Source organism: Branchiostoma belcheri, unplaced genomic scaffold (assembly GCF_001625305.1).
Source record: "Branchiostoma belcheri isolate BF01 breed outbred unplaced genomic scaffold, Haploidv18h27 scaffold490, whole genome shotgun sequence".
Classification (NCBI taxonomy): domain Eukaryota; kingdom Metazoa; phylum Chordata; class Leptocardii; order Amphioxiformes; family Branchiostomatidae; genus Branchiostoma; species Branchiostoma belcheri.
This window is the reverse complement of record NW_017804121.1, coordinates 2,759-9,020: the sequence shown is the minus strand read 5'-3', so window position 1 is coordinate 9,020 and position 6,262 is coordinate 2,759. Positions and strand designations below refer to the sequence as shown.

Genomic DNA, 6,262 nt, shown 5'->3' with positions numbered 1-6,262 from the left:
GTGGCCAGTTTGGACAGGTTTGACTGTATCACAAAGTGCTTGTATGTTTCTGCTAGTGTTACTGTTAACGTTACTAGGTATGATGATTATCAGTTCAAAATCTAGTCCTCTATTGCCTTCAGGCAGCTTATTACAGGAAAGAGGCAGCACACCAGCACACTAAGCTGCTCCTCGGCCTGCCCATGCTCTCTGCAGAACACCTAGCACAAACGTTCTGTGAGCTGCAAGAGAAGAGCAGGGAGTGTGCGCCGTTACTGCGCCTGACCGCGTACCTACGGACGTTCGAACGGGGGAATGGGTCAGTAAACGTTAATATACCAAGAGTGAGAACAAAATAAATACAGATAGTGAGGAAAAGGGCGATCCACCTTTAGTAATTGTCCACACTCTAATGGGTAATAATGATGTCAAGAAGACGTCAAGAAGTTCAACCTAGATATCCTGCTAGGGCAAATAGAGGGGCCCCCCTGTCCGTTACGCTGAAGTCTTTAGACACGATGTGGAGAAACCGAAGGCATGGCTGAAGTCGGTTTGTAGAGTCTTACACTTTCAATGGGACCAAACAATGAATAATGAGTTTTCGGATAATGAAATGTGCAGCCATCTTTAATTTCTCAGATGTTTTTCAGAAGGCACTGTATCAAATTTAGTAGTTGGAAAAAAAGGCCATATCTGTCTAAAGAAAAACAATTAACTGATGATATTAATACATTACAAAATTCAAATTGATAGTATGTCCTCCCCCTGAATTTATTTTGGATGATTTAGATGAAAAACAGAAACAACTAGAATTAATTTAGAACCAACGTTTTCAAGGCATTATAGTAAGATCAAGAGCTTGTTGAAAGGAGCTGGGGGACAGTTTACAAGTTACTTTTTTAAAATTTGCACACATAAACTACACTCGGAAAAATTAACAAAATTAAAAATATCAGAGAATAAGTTTACAGGCGATCCCAATGAAAATTTAGAAAAACAAGCAGGGTTTTATTCTGCTCTTTACTCCTATTTATTTATCATTGCAATAGAAATGCTGGCCATTAGGGGCCTTTATAATGATAATTAATCAGGACTTTCTGTCAATGGAAGAATTTCTAAAATCTCACAGTATGCGGATGATTCTAACTTTCCCTTTACCACCGGTATATCTTCCTTTTATGCCCTCCTTTAGGACTTTGATTCCTCCTCGTATTTATCTGACCTATTACTGAACCATGATAAGTGTAAATAAAGTGCTAAGGATTGGCATTCTGTAAAACACAAATTTTGTATTACCCTCAGGCATTCGACTCCAATGGGTAGACGGTGGCATAGAAATATTAGGAAACATCATATATATTCCGGTAGATCTATCCATTATCTTGAAACAAAAATTTCACCCACGTTTAGACAAAATTCTGTATCCCTGGAACGGAAAAGGGTGTTACTATCTGGAAAAATTACAATTTAAAAATCACAAATTAAAAATTTCAGACACCCATTCAAGCTACTAGTTTTGCCGGCGCCGAGACCGTCTTGGATTTCTTTGCTGGTAACGTTACAAAACAAACATGGTGCCGTTATCGTTGCTTTGAAATAATCGCAAAAACAACACGTTTTCCTTTGATAACTCACAGAGCGCCTGCAGATTCAGGTTTGCTAAGGAAACTTGAAAAAGCTTTCTTGTTCACCAGTGTGTAGAACTAAAGGTAATTGTAAGGTACGATCAGTATTTGTCTGTTATTCCTGTTTTATAAGGAAGCGACATCTCCCTCCCACGACGTATTTTGGTTGTCGTAAATTATAAAGGCCAATAGTCCTCTGACCTGGTCCTCTTTGTATGCATGAGTGTCACCTCTCACCCGATACTGTAGTAAACCCCTGGGTTCCAACATGTGCACACCTGCATTTACGGATAGCTGATTTGAATGGGTGTATCTTGTGCTGTACACCGTTTTTGAAGTGACAAATAAAGGTCAATTTATGGATGTTAATTCTTCAACAGTGTCCAGAACTTGAAAACAAAGGAGGTTACCTTCTTGTTAAAACTAAACATGAGTAATCTATGATGATTTTTGGTTGGAATAGAGCCAATTGGGTTTTGGAAATATAGCTCTCACACAATTACAAATACTCTACAACAAAATGCATTGTATCTCTACAAATATTTTCATCACCTAAATTGCTCTACAACAAAATAAACTATAACTGTTATAGCTTTTATTTACGTATTCTTAAAATAATACAACGTTTTCTGATAGTTTTACAGAAATTTCCCAGAAGAGACGTTTTCTTAAACTTTTATTATGTCTGACAAATTTTCCTTGCCTTTTTTTTTGGCAGATGACCCCTCAGTTATTGCGGAAGTATGCAATAATTTTCATCAAGTCAAGTTACCGCCAGAACAACCACTGGAACCCATGGAGATGAGTACGCCACAACCCATGGAGAGCAGAAAAAGAAAGGTTACATCAAAGGTAATCTCACATACCTCCTATCCGCTTCTTAATATTTCTGCATTGTCATTACAACTGTAGTTGGTCCTAATGAAGCAGAAGCTACTCAGTGATACAAATCTGTGCTTGTCAGTAATCTGATAACATTTAACTTTATCTTCTCCAAAACCTTTTAACAACCTCAATGCACTGGATATAGATATGTAACGTGCACATGACACATTTGTTCATTGTGTCCCTTTTATGGTTCACTGTATTGTTCACTGTCATTTGTGCAATAGAATCATACAAAATCATGGGACATAGATGTAACATAATGGATGTGTCTAATGCTGATGAAGGATAGACATCCAGGTAATGAGATACGCAAGGAAATTGTTTCTCAGAGATCTTGATAGAATTCCAATTTTTTTCCAGATGATTGAGTACTCGTAACAATTTCCTTCTAAATCTTGTCTGACCGATCGTTAATTGCCATTCATCGCAGTCTAGTGCAAGCAAGCAGCCCAAAAACATCACATGGGCCATGATGGTGAGCGTGCCCAATGAAGGGATAGTCCCAATGCCAGCCAAACAGATTGACGGTTGGAAGACGCCAATCTCGGGGACCAGGTGAACTATGTCTTCTGTAATGCTAGAGGAACAGGGCTATTCATAGATTGATGTCGTTATTCCATACTGACAGGTTGCAGTGAAGTCTGAGTTCGTTAAAAGGATGGCAGAAAATATGACAGGATTACACAAAAAGCCTGCAGGATGTACTAATATGCAATCAACAAGTGAATTACACATTTTGCTTGATGTACTGTAGTGGCTTTAAAATTCTTTAGTAAACGACTGTTACACGTGTATTGGTGAGATTTTCTATGTATTTTGATAGATTACTAGTATCCACTTTTAATAGTGGACATCAATACATTGCTTGATATTCCTTTGTTTTGGATTTTTTTTGTTCGTACAGACAATTATGATAATCTTTATGAAACACATTAGTCACTGCAAGACCTAACTAGACTTGACAGCAGAAGGGAGAAGACGCCAAAAAAGTCTGAGGAAAAACAGGTAATTGCAATTGTCAGCAGGGCCTTAAAATACAACAGAGGGCTGTTTAATAATCACACGACGCTGTCTCTTCAGGGAGTAAACAAAATATTGTTTTGAGACTGGGTTGTAAATGATGATTATGGTATATTGCTAGGAATATATATTTCAAGGTTTTCACCTCAATATTTGCAGTAGTGGCTTGGAAACGTACCACTGCAATATAACCATTATCAGGTCATTTGGAAACATGTCGAATCTGTGCTGTACAGGGACAGAAAACGTTCTCTTGCGCTGACCAAGCTGACAAGGCAACATGTGTTCTTAGATAGTTGGTCCAAGATGCGTGTAAAGTTCGCCGTTCACACATTATCTGCTCAGGTGAAACAAGACATGTCTGAGTTTGAAGACAAAGTGACAAAGGGAACTCAGATGTACATCACACTCTGTCTTGCTTTTTGGGAAAGTTGTAAGGCCACACCAAGTAGATTTTATGGATCACGTCCTTTGGAGACCCTAAATCTAATGCGAGAGGGCGAGAAAAAAAACAAGAAGGGCCCTAAAAAACAAGATGCCTAGATTAGAAATATACTAAGAGGCGACAAATGTTAGGACACAAATTGAATGAGGTGACACAGTGTAACAAGCAATAAGTCTTTTATTCATCATCAAAACAGCAATAAATCAGGTGGAACAGCAGTTGTCGTCCTGTCCTGTTTTCGTGTTACGGGTTTCACGTCAATCTGACGATTTGCGGCACTGTCGTGACTCTTTGTTCATAGTAACAGGAAGTGGAAATTCTTGGGTTTTTTTTCTAGGAACAGGCCAAAATCAATGCGCGCGCGGACGTCATCCATAAAATTTACTTGGTGTGGCCTAATAGTAATGTACCTCTGAGAACTAGTGATGATCCCAGAATGACTGCCTTGCAGAATGTACAGAATTGATTTTTGTTTTGGAAGACAGAGTTAAAAGGGCAACTGCATGCTAAATCACTAGTAGCGGAACATTTCATCAGCTGGCAGACACACGGAGATCTTAATTTGACCATCAATTATTATTCCAGTTTGATTGCTTATGTATCATCTGCACCATTCCACTTCATCCTGGTGTCATCGCATTTCTAAGAGACTGAACCAAGACTGTGTAGAGAATTTCTTTTCTCTTCAGAGAGTAGCCGGTCGGGGCAATACTAACATGACGGGATATGTGTATGAATATAATGTGCAGAATATTGTGTCGACAAGTACCTTCAAAGCAGAGCTGCAAACAAATACTCCAGGTCCAGTTGACCTACAAGAAATAACCTCAGATGTCCTCCCCAAACGTCGCAAGAAAGAAACTAAAAATGAGGGTCTCCTATGGCCAGTAGTATTATAGTTTAACAAACAATTATGTATACCCCTGTAAATAAAGATGCTTTTGAGTACTGATTTAAGTTTACATATTTAAGGTCCAACATTAAAAGTTTACTGTAACATACCATAGCATATGGTTAGTAGTAACCTGTACAATGTAATTCAAATCTGCTTTTTACCATGCTGTAGGTGGCCAGGCGGTGATTGATATCATTTTCCCAATAATCGATTGCCTGTTTTGTCAATCTTTTCTTGAGGATTCCAAGAAATGTCTTCAAGCCATGCTTCACTTAGGCCAACACTGAGCAATAAATTACGTACGTTTTTTTAGACAATCTCCCCCCCCCCCTGTTCTAAATCAAAAAACATATTGTAACATTTTTAGAGTACCTATTGTCATTCATTTATAATAATTTCAGCCAAATTTCATTATTATGCATTATTAATGAATACACATGGTTCATGTCATGTTCAAGAAAAATGGCACAGCTTTATCAAGAACTCTTCAGAATTATAACTAGTAACAGTGATTTGCCGCTCTACTTTTTCAAGACTTTGTGTTTTGTATAAAATGACATTTTGTGCACCGGTAAGTGGTGGGTTCTGATTCATTTTGACGTATCTGCTTTTAAAAGTATTCCTTTCTACATTCCCTAAGCGGTCTGCAATGTAATGAAAATAGCTCAGGTAAAATAATTCTACATAATCCAGATATTCATCAAAGCTACAAACGTGTCAATCCTTGAAATGAAGCCATGGCAAGAACGCAGAGTGGAAAACCATTGTTGAGCTACAGAAGGTAAAAAAAAATGACTCAAAGATTTTTCTTGAGATACGACACGTAGTTTTCCATGGCTTCCCTTGCTACGTCTATCGTATTGATATCGATCAAGCAACAATGGAAGCCATGTTTGTAGTGGTCGTGCTGGACGGCCACTCCCAGCTTCTCCAGCCGACGTGCGTACGCCATGCCTTCATCTCTCAGTACGTCATATTCGCAAGTCATAACGTACAAATGTAGGTAGGGGGTAGCTTCTGTAGGTCAGCGTCATTAGCCATTAAAGGGGCGAATCGAGGGTCCAAAATGGTCTCTATCTTTTCTATTGAGGGGAACTCGACATCTTTCTTATTTAAAGGGGTGGATACTATGTTGTGGTTTAAGTATCCGGCAAACTGCGACTTCTTCAACGCGTCTGTGGTGTGGTTGTTGGTTTTTAAGAGTTCCAATGAAGATAAATCGTCGTTCAGATACCACAGCCAGAAGGAGATCATTAAATCAGTGGTTAGAGGACTCAGGTGACCATAGTCCTTGTAAGAGGCCGTGTTAAAGTCAAAAGCCTGCAGGGCTGGGTACAACAGCGCCTGCACCTTCAACTTTGGGAACTCCTTTCTTTCGTCATGGAGATCGCGACGGCTGCGGCCAGATTA

General features: G+C 38.9%; 1 pseudogene; it reads right to left on the bottom strand.

The window, feature by feature from the left end:
• Positions 1 to 5,323: 5,323 nt before the first annotated feature.
• Positions 5,324 to 6,261, bottom strand: LOC109479578 (annotated as a pseudogene).
• Position 6,262: the final 1 nt, after the last annotated feature.